This window comes from Gadus chalcogrammus, chromosome 1, assembly GCF_026213295.1.
Source record: "Gadus chalcogrammus isolate NIFS_2021 chromosome 1, NIFS_Gcha_1.0, whole genome shotgun sequence".
NCBI lineage: Eukaryota > Metazoa > Chordata > Actinopteri > Gadiformes > Gadidae > Gadus > Gadus chalcogrammus.
Genome location: NC_079412.1, coordinates 17832956 through 17857910, shown reverse-complemented (window position 1 = coordinate 17857910; position 24955 = coordinate 17832956).

The following is a 24955-nucleotide window of genomic DNA, read 5'->3' as shown; positions in this document are numbered from 1 at the left end:
AATACATGTTCATAACGCAAATCATGTATGTACCAGCATGTAACCATTTGCATAGATAGGTTGTTAAATGGACTGTGAAACTGTGCTGCTGAGGTTGGGTGATCAGAACACGGCGACGGGAGGTTAGTTAAATACGTCCTGGTCCTCTTTGGAGTGCGATCGGTCTCTTTTGGATACGACTGGTCCTCTCTTGGTTCCAGAGACATGAAGGTTAGGCTTGGATGAGGGGATCCTAAACTGTGTGTGTGTGTGTGTGTGTGTGTGTGTGTGTGTGTGTGTGTGTGTGTGTGTGTGTGCGTGTGTGTTGGCGGGCAGGGCGGGTGGGGGGTGTCTGTGTGGGTGGGTGTTTGACACTGTAATCATTAAAAGGAGATGGATGGATTGACTTTTGTAATGGAACGGCATGCCTTCTCAAAAAAAAAAATGAGCTTATGTTGGGTATTGACAATATAAGACCATTTGTTTTCCTAAATAGGAATGCGTCCTTTTATGTGAAACTTGCACCGTGTAATTTTTCGACATCAGCTTTTTACTCCATAAAGAAAAACTGAACTAGAAGGGTTCTGAAAATAAAAGGTGCCCATCCAAAAGTGCATCCATCCAGGGAATCATACATCATGATAACTGTAGCTACAACTCAAGCCACGGGAGGTTGCTAATGCGAAAACGTATATATGGCAAGTTTAACATGGTGTTGTCTCTCAGTGATGCAGTACTTGATACGAATATTCCCCAGTGGTTCCGGCTACATAATCCTTCCACTGCTTAAATATGTGGGCTTGATTCAGTTAATAATCGGTTGTTCATACAACCACAGCTAAGCTGGTTTTAAATGCTGTGGGGCCATTATGTTTTTTCCCCCCAAACGTTGTAGCCAATACATCTCAACGGTTTCATTAGCACACTGAAAAAGGTAGCCTTGGTTAAGTATGCTTGGAGAGGCTTTAAATGGCGTACGTATTCATTTGTTTTAAGCGAAAAAGGCCATTAGCTAAATTTGTCCTGACACAAAATTTTAAGTAATGCAGTGGTCTGGGCTGCTTAAGTGATTCCACGTCCAAAACGACATTGTGGAGCTTTATCTTGAACCGTTGCTAATTGTTTTAAACAACTTAAGTCCCTGATGAAAAAACAAAACAAAGTTCTCCATTTGTAATGTAGAATGTATTTAAAAGTTTGTTTTGGTTTTGGGTAGGCGGCCAGGCCATTCCTCTTGTGCTGTTTCAGGCCTTGTCAGCACTGGCAGAGCACTCTCTCCATAATACCAACCCATTAACCTCTCCTTAAATTGGCCAATCTAAACTTCATCAAGCCTGAAATTGTTGCAATTAGGAGCAAACACGTAATCATGGCAGTGCATGATTAATTTTCCCTTGCATGTTAATGCTTTAATGGACAGGCAGGAAGTGATTATAATCAATTTTGATGATTGAAAAAAATCCAGATTGAAAAATAATCCAGTCAACCCATGGGAATATTGATATGGTTGTATTTGTTCTTAATATGCTTGATATTTGGATGTAATTACCTACTTATGGAAGGGAGGCCGAGTCAGGAAGGTCCCACAGAATAATACATACAAATAATAAAGGAATATTTTCTTTCCAATTAGATACACTAGAATGTCTAATGGGATCCGAACTGGGGTCAACATGGTCTGAAAATAATGAATGAATGAATTCTCCTCATGCCCCATGTTTTAATAGTTTCTTTCTGTAATGATGTCATGATGTTGTTTTGTCAGCTGCACCCAGTAAGCTTCCACATCCTCCATACAATCTCCCATGATGCTCTACTTCAGGATCTTGGTAACAAGCCCAAGACCGATTTTAAAACGGCCCTTCAGAATCCGATGGGAGACATCATAGATACTATCTTTGGACCATGGAGAATAATCGACTGTTTAAGACCTCATGAAGGTCTCATGAAACAGAACCAAATAAACCTCATAATTTGTTCCTATCAACCAGCTATTCACATTCGGTGTCGGATAGTTAAATAAAGTGATAAAGTGGTTATTTCTAAAAGTGGCATCCCTCTCAAATACTCGTTTAAGGAAAAGGGAAAACAAAAATAATGGACGCACAGAGAGTCTGAAGGTCTGAGAGTTGTTTTGGGTGGTTGAGTCTCCCTATATCAACAATTTAAGAAAGTATAGCAGGAAAAAAACGCTTATAACAAAGGCTTTGTTATTTTATATCCAAATCTAACGTGACAAACAACAAAATTCTGCTCCTCAGCAATGGAGTTCATGTTTTCTCACTTTTGCCCAGAGAAATCACATCATGCAGAATCCAAACACAGGATTTTGTCCTTCGATAATTACCTCTTTTACACAGATTCTTCTCTGAATGCCATTTTGCATTGCCTCTTTAAGCTTACAATAAAATCTGGCAGTGCATGGTGCTAGGAAGGTGTAGGTGGTGTATGTGCATCGTTTATTTATGGAGGAGGTAGGTGGTCTATGGAGGTACTTTGACATGTGTGCTTGGAGTCTGTACGTCTGTGGACAGGACACGTGTGCATTTTTTAACTCTGGAGACTCATCTCATATGTCTGGTGGACACTGGCCTACGTTTTCAAAGTACCAGGACTAGAAGGTTTGCCGAATGTTAGTAACCTAGGTTACCACTGCAGGGACTCTAATAGCTTTGATGTGAAATTGTGGTCCGTGGCCGAGTGGGCCAGCCCATAAAGCACAACCCCCTCAGATGTGTGCGGGCCATCGGGGGAACACACCACGGGTATTGGCAGACGCTTAATCGTGTTTAATTAATGTTGAAATGATAAAATAACAATTTTAATAAGCGATAACCCTCAGTGGGGGAATCAGCTAATCCAAACAGTCTCAAAAAGTATCCCCGGTATCAATCCTGGTTAATTGCAGTAAAGCAGCAGATTAATGAATCAATTACGCTTTTGAAGCCGCCGTGCCAATAAGGGGCGGCGGCAGATAGCATTTAGTTTCCCCCTGACCTGTCGATACGTATCCAGGGTGGTGGCGCTTCAGAGGCCGGCCCCGCTGACTCCCAGGGCCAGATGCCTGGCCCCCCGGGGCCCTCATTACCTGCGCCTGGTGATGCCGGTGCCTAGCAACCTGAGACACCTTGCAGTGTAGTGGTCGTTAATGCGACGGAATTTATGAACAGAGGAATGCAAAGTGTGCTACACACACTACGATTGTGTGTGTGCGTGTGTGTGTGTGTGTGTGTGTGGGGGGGGGGGGGGGTGCACTGGAGGGGAAATTAAGGGGTTTGTTAGGGAAAAGGTTGATGGATTGCTATGAGTAACCGGTAGCTCCTACTGGTGGTAGTAACAGTAGAACTACTTTGCTGACATAGTCACATTAAGGAAATGTACAGAGACAATTTGCAAGATAGCTTTTTCCAGCCCAGCGTGAAATTGGCCTAATGAAATAGCACCATGATAATTATGACTTTGCTTTTTAAAAAGACAATGGAGATTTGGGCGATGTAGAAAAGATGGAAATTAGAAAAAGAAGAGGCGAATGGTTGAAAAAGGAGGAAAAAAAAGGAAAGAAAATCCAATAATAGTAGCAGGGGCATATCGGCTGCACATCAGCATCTCCATGGCGAGTGTGAGCTGTGTGTCTGAATGCCGCCTGCTGCCTTTCTCACAAGGCCGGCCAGCTTAAGTAAGCATGATCCTGCCGCGGGGACGAGCGCGAAAGGAATGTATTTTCTAATTAGATAAAGCCACTTTGCCAATTTGCTGGCTGCTTAAGCATAAAGCATGGCCGCCTCAGAGCCATCTTGAAGCGCTGCCAATCTGCTGCTCTCCGGCCCCCCGTCCTCGGTCTCCGCAAGCTGGAAGCCCCATCTCCGCAGACACAATGGATCCTCTCTCACCGGGAGGCCCGCCGCACTCTCCCTCCATCTCTGAATGTTCTCGAAAATAAGGAAAACGACGCAAGAGTCGACTTGTTTGTGCAATGCAATTTGAATAAGCCTGTTTCACAGATATGGGCAAAAAGGATGCTAATCGCCGAATCGTTTCTTAGCAAAAACCGTGTGCTGTCGTTGTGTCGGCGCGATTTAACTTAGCTCCGTCGTTCCCTGTGTGGTTTTAACTTGATTGGATATTTATGCATGCACGCCACGCAAAACACACACACACACACACACACACACACACACACACACACACACACACACACACACACACACACACACACACACACACACACACACACACACACACACACAACCACAACCATATACACACATACATACACATACCCACACACACACACTTAAAGGGATATCCTGAGATATATCTGTAATTGCCATTTGCCTGTCTTAGTCTGATTCAGACAAGTTGTTTAATTTCCAAATTAATCATTGTGCGTCCAGAAGGTGAGTTTGCTGGGACACAACTATTTGCTTCTACATAGTACACAGTACACATTTAATCTCCTTCAAAAGATTTCTAATGTGTTCCTATAATTCGGCACTATTTTCGGCACTGCGACTATTAGGCATGACAACTAGCCTTATAACCACCGTGCCGAAAATAGTGCCAAATGATTTGTGTGTTTGTAGACAAACTATCTTGTTGTGTTGGTACTGGCACTCGTTTTGAATAATTGTATAACTATTTGGAACACATTGGAAATCTTTGGCAGGTTATTTAGGGTGTATTTCCCTCACTTCCCACACAACAGGAGCTAGGTTACTGTAGCTCAGCAAGTAAGAAGTGGCTAACGGGAAGCAGATGATAACGCAGTGAACTCCCCTTCTGGAAGCACAATGATACATTTGGAATTGAACGATTTCGCTAAATATGGTTAAGACAGGCAAAAGGCAAAATCCAGTCATCTCGGCATATCCCTTTAAACGAGAAGAGCAGTGGTTCATCTGCGATGGAATCTATTTAATGAAAGAGTACCCCCTCCAAACCTGAAGTGGATAATCAAGGCAGTTTAAAGTTCAGCTTCCCATCCACCTGCAAATAACCAAGACCCAGATACACAGCCATTAGTCTGCTACTTATGGTGATAACAGCCCTCCATTTCTCTGGCTTCGAAGAGACGCACGTTTTTAAAATGCGAGATGAGTCTCTCATGAGTGGAGAGGACGTGACTTTGACAGAGAGGCGTTTCTTGGTCGGTTTTAAGAAGCCGTTATGAAGTAGAATTTTGCATTCACTTATCATTTCTAGGTTTTCACGTGTGACAACCAAACGCCATTTTATTTCATGCATTTTCTCACGGAAATGTGGGATTTCGTTACAACAAAGCAACATGTGTTTCCCATGCTGTACCTACACCGTACTTACCCTAACACACCTCATTCAATAAAAATTCAAAACCGGAACAATTGATAACCTGCTTCAACAAATCCGTGTGTAGACGTCGTAGGCGGAGCCACGCGTAGGCTAGTGGCCATGTGCATTAAACTCAAATACCTAATAATGCCTTATAGTATTGACGACCGTCCACGTTCAATGAATCCCTCCTAACGGTCATAATCATTATTTCAGTGTTTACTGCGGCTCTAAAGAGCAGATGACTGGGGAAGCTGCAGCGACCGCGAACAAAAAACAAAAACCTGGACCCCCCCCCCCCCCAACCCATCCCCCCCCCCCCCCAACCCCCCCCCGCCTTGATGTCTCGCCTGGCGCCTGGAGCCATCATTCTCAATCTGCCGCTCTTACACCGACTCAAATTAACAGTTGGAACTCACACATAATTATAAGTTACAGCAGTAATATTTCCCCCTCGCTGCTATACAGTCGATGGCGACAGCTAATAAAATAAAAAACAAAAGTGATCCCGTAAAGTGCCATGGGGGATTCTAACGACTTGGATTAGTGCCAGGGATGTGTTCTCCGGTTTGACTCCAACTCAGCATCGGAGGGATTTTTTTTCTTTTTAATGAGACTTATAATTATGCACCCCAAACATAATCTGGAAATGAAATACAAAAAACGAGGCAGAATCTATCCACCCCCAGCCCGGCCTCTGATTCTGTCTCTGTGTCTTACTCCGTCTGTGGTGTTATTAGGAAGAATGCATAATATCCCCCCCTTCCCGCCAAACAATGATATGAGCTGAAAAATTGAGGCTTTCAGTATTAATATGACACAGTGAGACCGGAAGAGTAACACAAATTAACTGCCATTATCTTATTAATATCTATGAGCAGGAATGGCTCTCATGCATAAACCATGAATCGTCCTATTACACAAATGAAACGAGAGTGAAGGTTAAAATGTTTAACTTCACGCGGCCCATGGCCCATAAGCAACAGGTATATACATTCATGATGCATGAAGATACATGAAGCCAGTCAAAGCACCTATTCATCTATTCCACAATAAAATATAGTATCGGATTTTCTAGCTATTGCTATTGCATCGCACGCACACGCACACACACAGATGTGTGCATCTATCAATTGAGATTTGCAGCTGTCTGCCCAGTGTCATGCTTATTTTTAAACCTTTATTCTGTATTTTATCGGGGGGGGGGGGGGGGGGCAAAGTGTTTCTCAGACCGCGTTTCCCATTAGTTTCCCTCTGGCCTGTGCGTAGAGCTGCTCTCGATCTGATGGTTGGTGCATCGGAGAGCCAAGTGAGAGATGCAGCAGTGGTGTTGAAAACAGCTGTCTGCTGTTCCCATAATGCGAGTAAACCTGGATCGATTACGCCTATTTTTGTCACACATTTCCATAAAAGCCAATTGACTACCAAATCCAACCGATCATGTAATGGTCAACAACTACAAGCACTCCGCAGAAATTGGCATAATCTTTGTCAAAGATAGTGCAATTTGTGTTTATTGATTATATCCAGGTAGGCTTCAAAAATAGATTAAAACATTAAATTAAAACATTAAATAAAGAAAGAGCTTAAAAAAGATTTTTGCCATGGTTTGATGTATGTTTTGTCTGTAATATAGCCATTAAGGCATACATTCTAATCTATTCATTCAGTCTTTTTAAGAGGCAGATTGTGTTTTGGTGTAAGTCCAGCATAGAGTGAGAGGGTCCATGTATCTTTCTCATCATATATTCTGCTTTGGTGAGCTTTGCCAAGGAAGGTGCATGTCTCAGTCTCTTTCAACACCTTCAAATGTCCCTGGCTCCCACTGCCGGTGAATAGGTCTGCTTTATGTTGGGCAGAGCATTGGTGAGGCAGTTATGTATGGAGGGAAAATGTGTGTGTGTGTGTGTGTGTGTGTGTGTGTGCGTGTGTGTGTGTGTGTGTGTGTGCGTGTGCGTGTGTGCTGTGTGTGTGTGTGTGTGTATGTGTGTGTGTGTGTGTGTGTGTGTGTATTTGTGTGTAAGCAGCCTGCAGGACATGGAGATCACAGCTGGAATGACCGTCAGCACGACCATGAAGAATTTATCTTGACCCATAAACAAGTTTTCTGGTTAATCCAGAGTTTTAAGCCCATGGATGTGGGGACTATTCCGATTCCCCTTCACTCTTAACGGTTACTTCAACAGGGACTCTGGCTTTATAAACCTTAGTGGGGAGACAAACTAACAAATATGTCTTGTTGCATTGAACAAGGTTTGATGCTTCTTCAATGTCTTCTCCTGGGGGATGAAGGTCGGTCAGCATGATCTACTGAATGATTGTGGTCTTTCACCGAGTCTGGAGATAAACACAAGGCGAGTGTAGGACACACAGAGACATACCAAGTAAAATGATGAAGTGTACCTGTGATGTTATCCAGTTCCTCCCACATTAAATACAAGGCTACTTCAGTTGATAAACGGTGCGTTTGCCATTACTCTACAATGCCAATCTATTTTGTGCTGATCTGCAAAGCTATTAAATGACAAGACCCTTTAGTGAACCCCTTATTTATGTATTGGATTTTATATGGATAATATATTTCTGAACAGATATGGCAATATATTGCACAATAATTAATGTATACCCACAATAATAATTAATATCACAGATGAATGTGTAACTGACATTAATGTGTGCTGGGAATGAAGAATGTGTTGGTTTTGCATGGATGGCAGGCTAGATCGTATTAATATGGCTCTTCTGGGTTCCTGCCCAGTAAGAGATGACTATAGAGTGAGAGAGACAGAATCAGAGAGAGAGAGAGAGAGAGAGAGAGAGAGAGAGAGAGAGAGAGAGAGAGAGAGAGAGAGAGAGAGAGAAGCTGTGTTCGAAATCGTTCCCTATCATGGATGTAGTGCACTAAATAGGGTGCACGCCATTTTGTAGGGTGTTCGAAATCTCAGTGGTCCACTATATAGGGCACTATATAGTGGACTTAAAATAGGGTACATACGATGTTCCCTATGTTACTCCCGTATACCACAATGCAATGCGGCTGTGTTTTTCCGGAGGAAGAAGCTGAATAACCGCGAAAACGAATACATTTAATGATGAAGTCTCCGGCTTTCGTTTAGAAATGTCAACAATTTATTTGGGATTTAACATAGAATATTTAACATTCAACATCAATACAACCTCCAGCTTTCCTCGTGAGTGCCTGGTATGTTTACATGATGTGGGCGCATCTGTCTGCGTCACACAAATACCCGGCGCATTTACTGACGCAAATGACGTTTAGAAATGTTCAGCGTAGTGTCCGAATTCTCGTTCCCTATTCCCTATATAGTGCACTAAATCATATACACTATATAGGGAATAGGGAACGAGTGTATAGGGAACGATTTCGAACACAGCTAGTGAGAGAGAGAGAGAAAGACATTTTGACATTTTTTAACTTGTGAAATACAAAATGTATTTCACAAGTTAAAGGTTGGGTACGCGATTTGCGAAACGCCAGCAGATTTTGAAAATACACAACTCAAATGGTCCTACCCCCTCTCCTTCAACGCTGACTCTGACTCCACCCATTCCAAGTACCTGGACGCGCAATCATGCACGAGCGCGAACAGAGATGCGCGACAGCGAGCCAGGCTAGAGTAGGTTTTCGTTTAACAACATGGCACTACATTCAGCTGTAAGTTGCACCCAGTACCACGGGAAGTAGGGGTTTTGGGGGTGCTGCAACACCCCCTGTCCGAGGCCCTGTCTTATCACAGAAAACGATCATTTCTAAAAACTCCGGCCAAAGTGGAGATTTCTGAAAACGCCGGTTATGTGTTGTCGTGTCAACGGGGAGAAACGGAATTTTAGGTTCTGAAGCGTCACATTATGCACCAGGAAATGCTTAACGTCATGTGAGCGCCCGCTGTACCGTATTGGTCCGAATATAAACACAAACCCCATTGTAAGACGACCTATATTTGGAAAAAAGATTTGAAGACCAGATCTTGTTTTTATGAATAAATAAATTGTATTCATTGAAATAATATACGAAAATAAAAGGCATAGAATAAAACACTGCATTGCCACTAAACAGTAGTGAAAATAGGCCGTACTGATGTGTACACCAAAGACTATTCCTGACACTCCTCTGCCCCGCTGTGTTCGCTCTGGCTGTGGTCGCTCCGAACTGTTTTGGCCCGTGGCAAAGCGAGTCATCCTCGCTGCTGTCCAAGGCATTTTGAGACGCAGCATTTATTTAATGCTCATATGACCTAGTGCTGAAAAAAGGTTATATGAAAAAGTGTGAGGGTAGCGGTGGTGCGCTAAACTTGTTCTGTGAGCAGCTGGATGTGAACCATGGTGTGAAGGAAGTGAACACAACGATCGATTTTCAACTGTGCGCGCATGCACTGGTGTAATTGAGCTGCGCTGCTATATATCTTTTTTTATCAATGTAACGAGTTGCGAGTCTAGTGCAGGCTGAGTTTTTTTTTCCTGAGAATACGTTCTCGTGGCTATGGTTGCACCAGATGTTATAAACATTAAACGGTCACATAAATCATTACTATTTTTAGAAAATGTATGTTTGTTTCATATAATTGTATTGGAAGTCCTGGTTTTCACTAGGGTTGCTGCGGTGTGGACATTTTCACAACGAGTAATACACTCGTCTCAACACCGGTATTACCGAGTATAAACGGTATCAACTTTGAAACTAGGTCAACCGCCACACAAGCATCGGTTTTTAGACCCTTCTCGTCCTTCAGTGGCTGCCAACGTTCGAAAGCAGCGCCTAGGATTATTCTTGATTTCAGTTTTTCTCTTTCAGCGTTTTTATTATCAATTACTCTCTGAAAAAGAGTTTTCCTTCTCTTTGCTGGTGGTGGTGGTGGTGGTGGGGATGGTGGCGTCTTGTCTGCCATGGAAATTGTCTTCTACTGCTAGGTCCAAATGTGGATTAACTAGTTCCAGTAGCTACCGCAGGATAACAACAAACAGGAGCTTGCTCTGGGTCACGAGCTCTGGGTCACGAGTACTGCACGAAGGGGTCGCGCGCGGGGCGCGGGGGAGGGGGAGTGCAGTACGACCGTTGATTGACGTACTTACTGTCCAATGCAACGAGGTGGCAATCCAAATGATTGGCTGGAGTTTTTCGAGCCCTGCCCGTTCCACAGATGATTGACTTGTTTAATTTTCATGTCAGTACTTCTAACTCAGTGGCTGTAAGCGGGTTATGATAAGGATTTCAAGTAATTTTGCAAAAATGGCCAAAAAAGCGAATTCCGTACCCAACCTTTAAGTGAGTGAGGCCAGCAGAACTTCAATAGTTTTGATATTTGCATTTTCTTAAGAAATAAAATGGGAGGCAATTGAAAGGTCTCCTCCTTACCTCCACATTTTCATTTCAAATGGAGACACCACTTATTTCTCTGTGGAAAATTATACTCAGACACAGCACAAAAGGTACATTATAAAGTGAAATATCGGCGTGTGTGTCTGTGTGTGTGCATGAGTGCATTTTAGTGTTTGTCTGTGTGTGTGCATGCTTGTTTGTGTGGGTTTGCTTCAAATGCATTTCAATTAAACTGCCAGTGAAGGGTGCGACCGGTCCTTCTTCAGTGAAAAGTCATTTCACTGTTCAGAACAATTCCTAGAAATTCAGCGAGGAGCACAGAAGGTTACTGAACAAGGTACTTCATGGCAACATTGGTTATAATGGTTATTTTGAACCTGGTTGGCTGGATGGATTCAATAAGTCATTCATTCATCAATTGATCATTGCAGCTATACACAATCTTACCAACATTCACATTATTCAATGTGAGGTATTTCAGAGAATAACAAGAAATCGTGAGCATATTGAAGGGCATTACGTGCTCCAAAAACAAAACCAGTTTAGAAATCAGTATTTTTCTTCTAGCTTCTCGTTGATTAGCTTCTTCTCGTTTCCTTGCCTGCACTAAGAACTGGAGGCTAAGTTCAGTGTGTGACACTGGATGTCTTTGAGGAACATCATAAAGGCTCCTTATTAAAAGCCCAACTTTAATTAGGAACATTTTTAACGCGGAGCCCTTTAAGCGACTTTCTAAGCATCTCACACTCTCCCCCTCTCTCTCTCTCTCTCTCTCTGTCTCTCTCTCTCTCTCTCTCTCTCTCTCTTCCTCTCTCTCTCTGTCTCGCTCTCTCTCTCTCTCTTTCTCTCTCTCTCTCTCCCTCGCGCTCTCTCTTTCACATTCTCCTTTTCTCTCTCTCTTTCTTTCTCATCCTCCCTCCCCCTTGTCTATCTCTGTCTAGGTCTGTCTCCCCCTTTCCCTTGCCGTCTCTCTCTCTTTCTCCCGGTATATATAGATTCCTACTCTCTCTCTGTCCTTGTAGTTCTTGTTCCTCACTACCAAACCTGCAGAGGCCACTGGGCCTATCCAGGCCCAGTGAATCAAATAAAGAATACATCTAAACATGTTCTGCTACTTTCTCTCCCCCCTCCCCCTGTGTCCTTACCCTTCCCTTTCCCCCGTCCCCTTCCCCCCACTCCTCTGGCCCTGGCTCTGACTCTTGCTCTGACTCTGGCTCTGACTCTTGCTCTGACTCTGGCTCTTACTCTTGCTCCTCTGACTCTTGCTCTGGCTCTGGCTCTGGCTCTGGCTATGACTCTTGCTCTGACTCTTGCTCTGGCTCTTGCTCTGGCTCTGGCTCTGGCTCTGGCTATGACTCTTGCTCCTCTGACTCTTGCTCTGGCTCTGACTCTGGACGGCATGTTAAGAGTCGGGTCTCATGTTGTGGGGAGCTGGATCTCGTCTGGCAGGATTACCCTTAACACCGTGTTCACCGCCGTCACACCTCATTAGCCGCTCTCCTTCACCAGTGGCCATCGGAGCGAACAGGCCATCTGATAACAAAACAAGCAGTAGATACAGTTCACTGCAGCCACATGTTTGTCTTAGCTTGAGTTTCCCCAACGTCAAGTGCTGGACTCTGAAAGCGAGCCGGGTTCCTCTTGAGCCTTTATGCCTCCAAGTTACAAACATGAAACTAGCTGAAGTTACAAGAACACTGGACGCCTTCAGAATCCCTGAGAAGCCGACGAGGCGAACCGTCAAGTGAGGAACGCGAGGAAGAGAAGGTGGTTCGACTCGTGCTCAAATCTTCCTCCCTTACCGCTAGCCAAAGCCTTCCCCCTTTCTTCTCTACACCCCCGACCCCCACCCCCCCCCCCCTCCCACCCTCCGTCCTACCAAGCAGCCAAGTGGCAGTGTCCGACCTGTCTGCGCACAGTGGCGCGCGTCTAAAGCCGCCGTTCCCCGACCACGACGCACCGCAGTCGTGACCTTCAGGACGACGGAGAGGAGGAGGGAGGTGGACACGACACAGCACCTGGCGGCGTGTCCGTGGCGCCGGGCCGCTCGCCGCCATCCCGGAGCCAATCAGGGCCCGGGCCCGCGGCGGCCTGCTCCGCCGACACGCCGCCAACACAGGATGAGCCCACAGCCTTAATCCCTTAATATGTAACGACGCCATGTTAACGTATAGCGCCAAGGTCGTGTCCCCGGCCTGGCACACGCTCTTAGAGGCATGTTTACTTTTTTGGGGGGAAGAGGGTCTGTTTAAATGTCTGAATGAAACAAATGAAATGTAATTGTTTAATTGATCAACCGTAGGGTTTTTCTGTGTACGGTGCCACCCATAAACACTTAATACCTGAAGGAAGACAGTTGTGGCTCAATCTGATCTTTGATTTAGAGGCTGGAGAAAAGCAACAGCGATGAAGGCCGCGTGTTTGCCTAATAGTCAGCATGCGGCTACGTGCACACCTCTTTCCTCATTGGAAACAATTGGAAAAGATTATATTTTCTATTTTTCTATTTTCTATTGACAGATAGGCTTGAGGGCGAAAACGCAAGATAATGTTTTGGGAAAGTTTAGACCACAAAACTCAATGATAAATATCTCTGAATGCATGACCGTTGTCAGGGTTTTTCATCAACATTGCCATTTTGATGAAAGTTGCAATGCCTGAGAATCAATCAAACTTGAAAAAATGAATACCGGAGCGGCCCACATCCTTTCTTCGCACATCATTGACCGTGGACCACAAACCGAACGAAATGAATGTGTCAGAATGTTCCCTCATTTCCATTCAAATCGGTGTGTTGTTTGTGCATCTCTCTGATTGATAACTAGTGTTCAGGCAGCCATGGGAGAGGGTGTGCTTTACCCTGGCGAGGGTCTAGTAAAGAGGAAAATAGACAAGTATTATGGTGTGCGACCTCTAAGAGTAGCGACTGTGAAACCACACTATGGCCATTTAGAGCTCAACTGAAGAAGTCACTTCAAAGATCTCCTTAAGGATAGCACACAGCTTTCTTCATTGGCTTGTTTTCACGCTCTTTGACCTCCAGTCCCATTAGGGTCACAGTACGCTGGTTGTAAACATATCATTTGTTGACACGGGGTGGACGCAGGTGGAATGTTGTTTGCAACAAAAATCGGTGGTGATACCAGGCCCAAAAGATGAAGGGAAAAGCTTTTTTGCACAAAAGGATTGAACAGATTGTCGTTCACTTGGATCGACCTCTCTCGGCCCAGCGTGCTGTGTCTCTCTCCAGCCCGTTGGTCCTCAGATGGTGAAGAACCGACTCACCGTTAGAACAGGGGAGCCATTGTTTTGCAACTGTCAACAAAACAAAACAAAACAAAACACATTTCAGTTTTAATGTATTTATTAAAGACTGAGCTAAAACAGTGACATTGAAAGCAATATGTTTGGATGTGATAACTTAAGATGAGCATACACAAAGAAGATTACTTATTTATAGATGGTACACATTTGCATAATTATTCATAATCATCATTATTCGAAAGAGAAAGCTCCAGTTGAACTGACCGGCCCTGCTTAACATGGATATGCAAGAACTGTATTCAGGAAGAACGTCCCTGTGTTACTCTGTGGGTGTGTGTTGGGGGGTTATGGAACTTTAACCGTTTTTATGTTCACAGTTGATGCGTTTCCGTTGGTTTGCATGCATTAATACTTCTGTGTATCAACAAGCCTGCTGAATGGCCTGCAGTTTACTTTCAAAACACATCTAATGTTATTCGTTTTGCAGCAGCAATTATCCATGTGAATAACATATTCAGCCCTGCGCTCACTTGTTTCTAATTCCTGCTGTGTGGTTTTCTTTTACACAATTTATTTGTTCACCTCGTCTTTAGAATAATGAACGTAATGAGTAGTGCGGGCGGAATGCACAATGGTAAGATTGGTATGTTTTTGTTTCCTGAATGTATCTGAATTTATAATAATTAATCAACAGAATTTCAGGAACGGCAAATAACAGTTAATACTTTTTAGTAGTTTTATTCAAATTTTATTTAAAGGAACGTGTTTTTTAGCAACCAATATTCTTTTTTTTCTTGGGCCCCTATTTTTTTCCTCAGCTAGAGGTGATAATTGTCTTTTGGCTGATTTTTTTTTTTTTTCTGTGGTTGTGTTTAGGTTTGTCCGTTTTCTAGGTTATGATTGGCTCTGTCACTTAGGAACCACAGGCCCCGCCTCCTGTGTGTTCCCCTAACCGCATATTAATGACACGTTTATCAGCCAATCATGATGGGTTCCCTGTGTTGCTTTGTTAGAGATTGAAACATTCCCCCATCACACTAACCACTAATGTATCATGGTTGATTAAAAACATAGTTCAGCGTAATTTTATATATCTTTATTTCATTATGCATGGTTAACACAATACGAGTACATTACTTAACCATTAACTAGCATTAGTTTATATAATAGTCTATCATCATTTCTGTGAACGAGCATTTCTAATGGATGTTTAATGTTGTGCACTGCAGGGGTTTTTGTCAATTTAAAATATATACATTGTAGGATATCTACACTTCGTTTTCCATGTGCTAACTCTCTTTAGTAATTCTGACTAATAGCTCCCAGATATATTTTGTCTTTCAGTCTTTCATAAAAATCAATTCAACATAGTTTACCAATTAAAACAATAAATTAGGAGCAAAAGGGAATGTTTGAATGGTTTACCAATGTTAACTTTTCTGCCCCTAAGACATAAAAAAGTAACGGTTTATTTCAACAGATGATCGCACCTTTAATATGAAGACACCGGGGAACAACACCTCACAGTTTTCACTTCAAAATGCAGATAAGGGTTATCTGCACCCAGATCTTCCTCACTATAGACAAGCTGTTTTATGCTAGTTCAATGCTTGTTCCAGAGCGCCAAAGGGCCCCGCCTGCTAGCGCTCATTCGGGGGGCAATATGCACAGCGCTAAGGGCAGAGACTGTTGAACCAGTGACGGCGTCAGGGCCCTCTGTGTCCATACTCAGAGACTTGGAGGTGCTGACTCTTTCCTACCGATATAAGTGTTGTGAAAGCTCTGTCTTTGGTGCCGCCTTCTGTCTTGCAGCAGGGCTACTCTACGGAGGGTTCAGACTCCTCCATTGTCATGCTAGCGGATGAGAGGAGCCAGGAAGGCTGTCCAGGTTTCGCTGTGCACCGGTGTGAATGAGAGAACATTGTCAGCAGGGGAGGGGTGTAAACACAAGCTGGTTTTTCATCATTCTGTTTCATACCGTGTGCCCAACTGTGTTTCCCGCCCTCTGTAGACCGGTGTGTTGGTTCAGGACCAGAGCTAGCGAGACGTGAGACGCACAAAGAGGTAAAATATCAGCCAGTGGCAACTTTTTCTTTTTTGGTACAGATTTCTTCCAGAGCAATCCTGTCACTGTTTTATTCAACCGCTTTTGCTGGTATAAACTGAATTTTAAAAGGTCAATATCAATGGGGATTTTGATATTTCTCTATTTGGATTTGATTACAGCTTGAGATGACAGAACACTGCTGGCTATAATTATAAGGTTTATCTTCTGGTTTTAGAATGATAAATGGAACAGTGTTGTTAATATTTGATAAGATCAGTGGAACCCTATATGCATCCATTCAGCTCAAGCCCAGGTCCTACACTGAATAAATCTCTCAAAAAAATTCCATTCCTGGGGAAGATAAGTAAAAATACCGGTCTTCTGGCTTATCTATACCAGGAATGGAGTTTCCCTTTTAACACTATTTTCCCTACGATATGAACAGCCAAATATGGTTCTGGTCCAAACCTTGGGTTTATTGATGTATTTATTCATTTGTGTTTGTCGCGGGCTCCCACTTCAGATGAGGGCATGGTCGGTTTCCTTTAAAGTGTAGAAAGACGGTAGATGAATGGCCGCATTACAGATGCATTGCTGTACTCCATAGACCCTTATTATATTTCAGTTCCCCTTTTGATACAACACAAGCCTCCCACCGCTTCCCATTGATCTCCATCGCGTCAAGGACACACAACCAGACTTCCTGCAGTCAGTCATTTACCCCAGGACAAGGACGAGCTTCACAATACACGCACCCATGGAGACTCCCAGCATGCATCTGTCCATCGCTGTCACATGGGGTCCTACTGGCCTGTAGCGCGCACCCCGCTAGGGACGGAAACGTTTGGAGAGGGACAGGCAGAAAACAATTACATTTGTTCTCAAATTCAACACATTGGCTAGGAAATGTGGGATCCACCCAAGGAGTTATTTCCTAATTACGATGTTTGTGTAATCATTATGGCTGGCGGTGCAGGTCTTCTGACACGGTTTGATGGGCACAAACAATAGCTCTATATTTTTGTATTAACTTAAATCTTAGACTATGAGATGGTGCATCTTGGTTACTTCTCTTCATTCAGGATTCAGACTTATACATTTTTCATTTGTACATTTCAAATGCACCACTATTGAAAGTGTAGGCTTGTAGGTTCTATCAAACAATTTCTAGCTCTAACTCCTTTATTTTAGGATGTTGAATTTGTTGGATTCTTCCTTTTCACCCTGAAGCTCATCCCACATTTCTCTTTCAGTCAATAGAGTTCAGAGAGTCTCTGTATGTTTTTTAGAACTGTTCAGTACCGGTTGTTGTGTGCTTATGCTGACCTGCAGCTGTGGATGTAAAGGTATTTACCATCAGCCGGGCCCATTGCAGGCTGTCAGCCTACGCACAGGCCACCCCATCCCTTACATCCTCCTTATGTATCTCCAGCCCGATCCATTCACTCCATCTGTACGCTTTTGGGAGGATGTTTCTTCGTTTTTATTTTCTCTTTATTCTATGTAGACACATTCTGACAAAAATACAGACTTCAGACATACTTGGAGCATAGGATAATTTATGTGCATTTAAATATAGTGACGGTAATAGAGTACATCCCAAAATAAACACAATTCAATCTGGCAGTTAAACGCAGCATGACAAAGGGCCCACCCTCCCCCTTGACGTACTTCTTTTGGTCCGACCCATTCAGAGCGGAGGCTGATCTCAAATGAATGCCATAGTTCTCCTTTCTACTTCTTATTCAACTGCTGTTTCTGGTGTCAGGCACCTTGTCAAGAAATCACGGGCAGCACATATACGGTAAAGTTTAGGTTGTCAGAGAACAAAACAAAACAATTACACACCGTGTGTGTGTGTGTGTGTGGGGGGGGGGGAGCAGCAGGCGGGCGTGTGAAGACAGTTTATCGGCGGGCTGTCAGCTTCAGTTTTCAGTTTGGTCTTCTGATCAGTGTAGATCTGTGTGTGTAAATTCAAAGGTACACATTAAATTGCAAGCATTTATGTAGAAGACAAATGGCCAATTAAATGCCATTAGAATGCCCCCTTCCCCAAATCCCCTCACGCACACATCCAACCAGTCGCTGCTGTGTCAGCGATGCAAAGCGACAACCTGAGTTGAAAGTGAGGCATATGTTTATGTAAAACAAGTAGAAGTGCAGCCATGCCCAGGGTTGCTGGTAGTCTGGGAACAGGTATGGCCTTTTGCTAAGTGGCTTCTTACTGCTTCAGACCTTTGCGGTCACATGATCATTCTGAGAACCTCTTGGTTCCACAGGGGATTTGCCTTCAAAACATACAGTGCGATTTTTTACTAAAATCCCGGTTTGTATTGGCCGAGAGCATTTTCCAGTGTAATCAAATATGAGTTTAATTGTGAAAACTAGGATAAAGTTGTAATGCGTACAAGACTACTAATTAATTGAGAATTGAGGAGGCTCATGGGAAGTGTGGTAGATATCGTGGAAACGAGCGAAAATTAAGATATAAAGTCATTATTCCCGGCAATGATAAAACATTTACGGTACATGTATTGGTTTGAACAGGAAAATAATCCAATTATCTATTGCTTCAGCAACAATTACGAACCTTCATATTGTGGTTTGGCCGTGAATAAATTGAACGAAGCAATTTCAGCAGGGTCTAACAAAAAGGTAATTGGAGTGGCACTCTCCGCAACATGTAACAACAGTACATTACATTTATAAGACAGACAGTGTGAGATGACAATGTTTTGAGGAAGGGCTGAGGACATCATTTGAGAATCACTGCACATAACAAAAACATTCTTCTCTTCTTTGAGATCCTTAATGATGACTCTTAAGTCTAATGGCATCCGAGTTCCATGAATCGACTCTCTTTGAATCGTGCTCCATAGTCCTCTTTACTTCTTTAAATCACGCAGCTTCTTCTTTTGAAACATGAAAGCCATAAAGCCTGACAAAACAAGACAAGTTCTCTTTAACATAGGTAGAAATATAAACGTGCTATTTTTCAATCAAACTTTAACTTCCCAAACAGGATGTCCGCCTCCTCCCTCCCCCCCCTCCCCCCCCTCCCCCCATTCCTGAGGTAGGGCACTGATTGGCCAGGGAGAGGCTACGGGCAGCACCGGGGTCTTTATGTCAGCTGTCCGACCTGGGACGCAAGACCCTTTGTAGCCACCTGCTCTGATGCCCTTCTGTTCTCCTACTGGCTCTGTGCTCAGACATATCTCTAGAGAGGCCAATCAAATACTCCTCGGATCGATAGACCACCACCCAAACAGCAAGGCAGGCCTTAGGCGAGTAAGTGTGTGGGGGGGGGGGTGCATATCGATAGATGGAGATCTTATGCTGAACACATTTTGTGACCCAACAACGCAGCATAGCTGACATAGAACCTGCTGTCACCGTTGATAGCTTGAAAGCAGCACATCATTGTTTAACTGCTCCCTCTGGCTGTCTATCGTTCTCCAGAAACAGGCCGTAGGATAAACTGCTTTGGAATCTCACACACCATGTGTGTGTATGTGTGTGTGAGTGTATGTTTGTATATGTTTGTTTGTACGTGTGTGTGAGCGTGGGCGTATGCATTTGTGCGTTTGTTTGTATGTGTGAGAATGTGTGTCCGAATGCATGTGTGTGTTTGTATTGGTGTGTTTGTGTGTGTGTGTGAGTGTGTGTGTGTGTGTATGCACCTTCACATGCGCTTGGATGTGTGTATGTTAGTGTGTGTACAAATGTGTGTCTGCGTGTATGCACGTGTGTGTGTGTGTGTGTGTGTGTGTGTGTTTGTATGCATGTCTGTGTTTGTATGTGTGTGTGTGTGTGTGTGTGTGTGTGTGTGTGTGTGTGTGTGTGTGTTTGTATGGGTGTGTGTTTGTGTGTGTGTGAACCTTCACATGCACTTGGATGTGTGCACATGCGTGTGTGTCGAATATGCTTATGTGTTTAGGTGTGTGTGTGTGAGTGTGTGTGTCTGTGTGCATGTGTGTGTCTCTGTGTGTAAGCGTGAGTTGGATTCCTATCCAGAAGTATATAAGTCACAGAACTCAATGCCTTCCAACCTAATATTTATTCTTAGATGAACTCCGTCATACCTTTGTATATAATCCATCGTTTACAGATGGAACTATTTGATGAATTTCTCTGTCCCTACAGAGGCTCTCTCTCTCTCTCTCTCTCTCTCTCTCTCTCTCTCTCTCTCTCTCTCTCTCTCTCTCTCTCTCTCTCTCTCTCTCTCTCTCTCTCTCTCTGTTCCTCTTCTCGACAGGTAATTGGGAAACTAGTTAGCTGTGCGCGGACACATTTGCAGGACAACTACTGTGGTCCTTTGACATGGTGGCGTGGGTATGAATCAGGGCGGGGGGAGTGGAGGCGCAGGCCAACAGATCCCCCCCACATCCGGCTCTCAGTTCAAACAAGTGGAAGCTCGGGAATGCGGGAGAATTAAGCAGTAACTGTCCTTCTTTAGTTCTGCTAACTAGCTCCACACACACACACACACACACACACACACACACACACACACACACACACACACACACACACACACACACACACACACACACACACACACACACACACACACACACACACACACACACACACACACACACACAAGCACATAAGTGCATGCGTTACTAACACACACAAGCACACACACACACACACACACACACACACACACTGGCACACTGAATCAACGTTGTTTGGTGCATTAATGCACACATGTGTGGTGTCATCGCTGACACAGTACACTGCTGTATAGATACATGCACTTATTTAAAGCACTAATGTAATGAGGTGTAAAGTTTGGAATCTTCTGCATATACTATTATAACTGCATATTCAGCATCAGAGCTGCATTGCCAGCACTGCACAATGCAGAGAACCATGCCTGTCCCTCAAATCGTATTTGAGGGAACTATATACCCTATAGTTCTGTACGGGTATTCAACCTAAAAGTGAATCAGTCAGAGAAAGATGCAGTGGCATCTCTGTGTTGCACTGTTAATAATGACCAATTTCGTCATGACAACACAGCTACTTATGATATTCATCACTAGAAATGTAAGGTAAAGTGATAGAGAGAGGTGTTTTGGGAGAGAGTGGCTGGGGGAGAGAGAGAGAGAGAGAGAGAGAGAGAGAGAGAGAGAGAGAGAGAGAGAGAGAGAGAGGGGAGAGAGAGATGCTGGGGGGAGAGAGTGGGTGAGGGACATAGAGAGAGGTGTGGGGAGACAGATATGTGTGCGGAAAAAGAGAGAAAGGCTGGGAGATAGAGAGATGTGTGGGGAGAGAGAGAGGTGGGGGAGAGATAGAGAGAGAGAGAGAGATGGAGGTGAGAAGATGGGTGTGGTGGGAGACAGAGATGTGTGGGGAGAGAGAGAGAGAGAGAGAGAGAGAGAGAGAGAGAGAGAGAGAGAGAGAGAGAGAGAGATGCATATTCATGCATATTCAGTTCATGCTCTTAATTTGTCCACTACAAAATAAAAGCGTGGCAGCCTTGTGCTCTAAGGCGTGGGTGAGACATCTGTTGAGGTCCACTAAGAGTGTAAAAAAACGGTTGGTGATTGTGATTTCAGTTGATCAAGAAGAAACACATCATAACGTCTCCCGCTCCATGCTTGATTCAGACGCTGATGTGCCGGGTGAAAATAGACAAGCGTTTGTTTGAGTCTGTTACCAAGGGAACCTGTTCTGGGTTTAAAGTGAAAGTCATAGTTTCAAATTCATTTGAATTTGTCATGCATGCACAACCTAATCTGTTGTATGTGGTTTGATGCTAATAAACCCGGTGTAGACCCATGGGAAATATAAGACCATGCCACTAGATGCCCATGCAGTTGTGTTCACGTGAATAGTGGATAATTAGAATAGGAATTATGTATGCTATGAAAACACGATGCATCATCAGAAGCAGCTATATCATCGAAATATTTGCAATGTACTGTGTTGCGACAATGATGAAGGGCTGAATCTCTGCACGGCGACACAGGGGATGACAGAGTGAAAGTCAGTGATATTTAATGTGCTGCCTACCCTGTGAGCAGCTCATTAAGCCGCCGTTTGTTACGGGCATCCTCAAGCATAATGATAGAAACACAAATAATGACAAAAAATGATATGGGCAAACTGCCAAACGGTGATTACTTTGTCAATAAATCCTTTGGAAGATTACAGCCGCTTTGAGGGGTGGAAACAACACAGAAGAATGCAGGAGAACTGTTTGAAAAAAATCAGTTTTGTCTTTTTTTGTGTGTGTTGACTAAAGATGATGAGCACATACAAAACCAAGCAGCAACAACAACATGCAGTCTACATTTCTACCTTAGTAGAGATTGTGAATAGACACCAGCCAGGCCGATCAACATGATCCAACTACTTCAAATAGAGGCTAAATAATTCAACTAAGACCAGAGAGAGACGGGGCCTTTTCGACATGTCGTCAGGGAGATCAGCCAAGAGACAAACGCTTGGGTTCAGGAGTCTGACTATCAACTCATCCGCATGGCGTGGTCTGCAGCATGTAGCCTGTACCCCTACAGACAGCGCAGTATGAAGAACACCACTGCTGGGATGGACTCGGTTGTTTTAAAGAGCATTCTGATGGCTGCTAATCACAGCCAAACAGACATTAGCGTAGCTGGATCATGTCCGCCCAGGCCCATGGCCAGCTATGAGGTCAACGAAGTCCGGATCTCCATAATTTCATCGAGATAAAAATTAAATTAGATACTAAAAATGCACAAAAGAGAACTTCTCCGAGATGAGGAAACGCTTCATTCAGTTGAGCCTTGTTACTTTGTGTCCGCCGTCTCTGACATCTGTTGGTGCGTGTGTGAGCTGAGCACCACCCTATCCCACCCCCCAACAAAACTGAGCCCCCGCAACTGAAAACTCAACCCCCGCCTGGACCTCACCATTCCTCAAACCTTGTCTACGGCCCTGTGTCCGCATGACAGAAGGTAAGGAGAAAATGCTGCCTTTCGCTGAAACCTGAATATCTGTTCTGTAACTGCTCTTGTTTTTTTTGCAGAAAAAACTCAGCAAAATCAGATCAAACAAAGATGCAGGAGTTAGTTGTTTTATTGTATGCACTTAACGGAAATGCAGCATTTATTGACTCTGTTGAATTTAGCTTGTTAAGATTGAAAATTAAAACAAATATCCATGTAACATAATCAGGATGATCACAACAATTGACTTAACCCTAACACTTGTACAAATCTAATCTTTCCTTGCCCTCCCCTCATAAGGCGCTATTTTGGGAACATTACACACTATGGAAACTGGTCCAATTTGAGCCAGTTTGCCACTGCTTTCGGATTATATATTTTGTAGTGACGGTGAATCTCTATGTGTGTAGTTTCTTAATATTACTAACAATCCAAACACAGCAGTCTGCAAATGAACTGTCTTCGCAACTGCTGAGCAGACACAAGCTTTCATATGCTTACACAACATCTGTGTCAATGAATAGTTTTCTTTTGGAGTGTTCATTTGAGCAAAACTCTATTTCCTCCTTTTGCTGCTCAAATCTTAATTAATCTTTAACAACGTTCGAAGACACCAGGCAGGAATGAAAACCTCTTTCTCTCTCAATAATACTCGGGTGCCACTACCAGTCAGGGTGCTAGCGGGCTGAGCTAAGCTAAATCTGCCTCTGCTGGCATATCCTCAGCACACAGTCATTATATAACAAAAACACATTTCCGCCACAATATGTTGGCTTATTAAATCAAACAATTGTGGCCAAACTGGCAGGGGATTACAATAATCCTCAGGGGAACTTTGCTGATAAGGAGAGACGTAAAAGCATTAGCATCAGCCTCTATTCAACGCAACGGTTCGGCTTCTCTTTAACATTTTGGGTCGGGCAATTCACTAGATAAATGGAGGCTATTCTTAAGTATCACTTCTTGAACGCAAAGTGTTTTTTTGGGGCGAAATGGAAATAACGTGCAGCTGCATTTCAAACCAAAACTCCAAGTTATGCATAATTTAAATCTTATTTGATCATTATGAAATTAATTATAATGAAATTATATATTTTTTTGTCTTAACGTTTTAATCTCATTTTAAATCTTGAGTTACAATGAACGTGAAGTATTGCTGAAATTGTGTACTCATCAATAAGTGTCATCAATCAGATGACTGCTAATTTGGATTGCTGTGAGTGATTGAATCACAACAGGTCTTCCAATATTCAAATGAACAGAACTAACAGGAGGATATTCCATTCAGATGCTGTCTACAGCTGCCGTGCAACTCACTGAAAAAGCATATTAGAGCGCAGTGAAATGAGCAACGATCACACTTTAAAAAAACTGATCGAGGCCCAGACAGAACATATACTGAGTGATCATCGGGTGATGTCGCCCAAAAAAAAAGCACAAAATAAAATCCAACCACTGAGTAATGAGAAACAAATGAATTCATTTAGATAAATTGTCCATTAGCGTTTGCTCTGGCACTTTGTCTGGGATTTGAAAAGTTCAGTGCAATTTGTGTTTACAGAATTAATGGTTTCATCAATGTAATTCTGCCAGGAGGCACCATTACTTGTCGGCTGCGAGGGAACTGTGACATACCCAGTCTATCAGACGGTGTGATGCGCTTCTCTCTTGTTACCGCTCGCTCATCAAGACTAATATTTAGACTGGTCAGCCCTAAAAGCAGGGCACAGCATGAGAACAGTCTGACAGCCTTTATCTATACACTCTTGCAACACACGCTTTACATGGTTAAGGGGGCTGGGGCAGGACAGATTAGAGGTGGTTGTGCGGCAGTATGAGCTGAGCCAATAAGTTCTGGATTTAGACCCAGGCATCCTATCCCGTGCTCCTTAATGACTTGAGTCTACTCTCTATCACTAGGTCATTTCGGATGAAGGCGTCTGCTTAAAAAGCAGTCATGAATAAACATCAATACTACATTCCACTCTATGCACGTCTTTCAGGTGTTTTGCAGTGGATGCTGACCGCTGGAGAGGCAGCCGTGACGAACGCAGCGAGTCCCCCCATCATCCTGTAAGA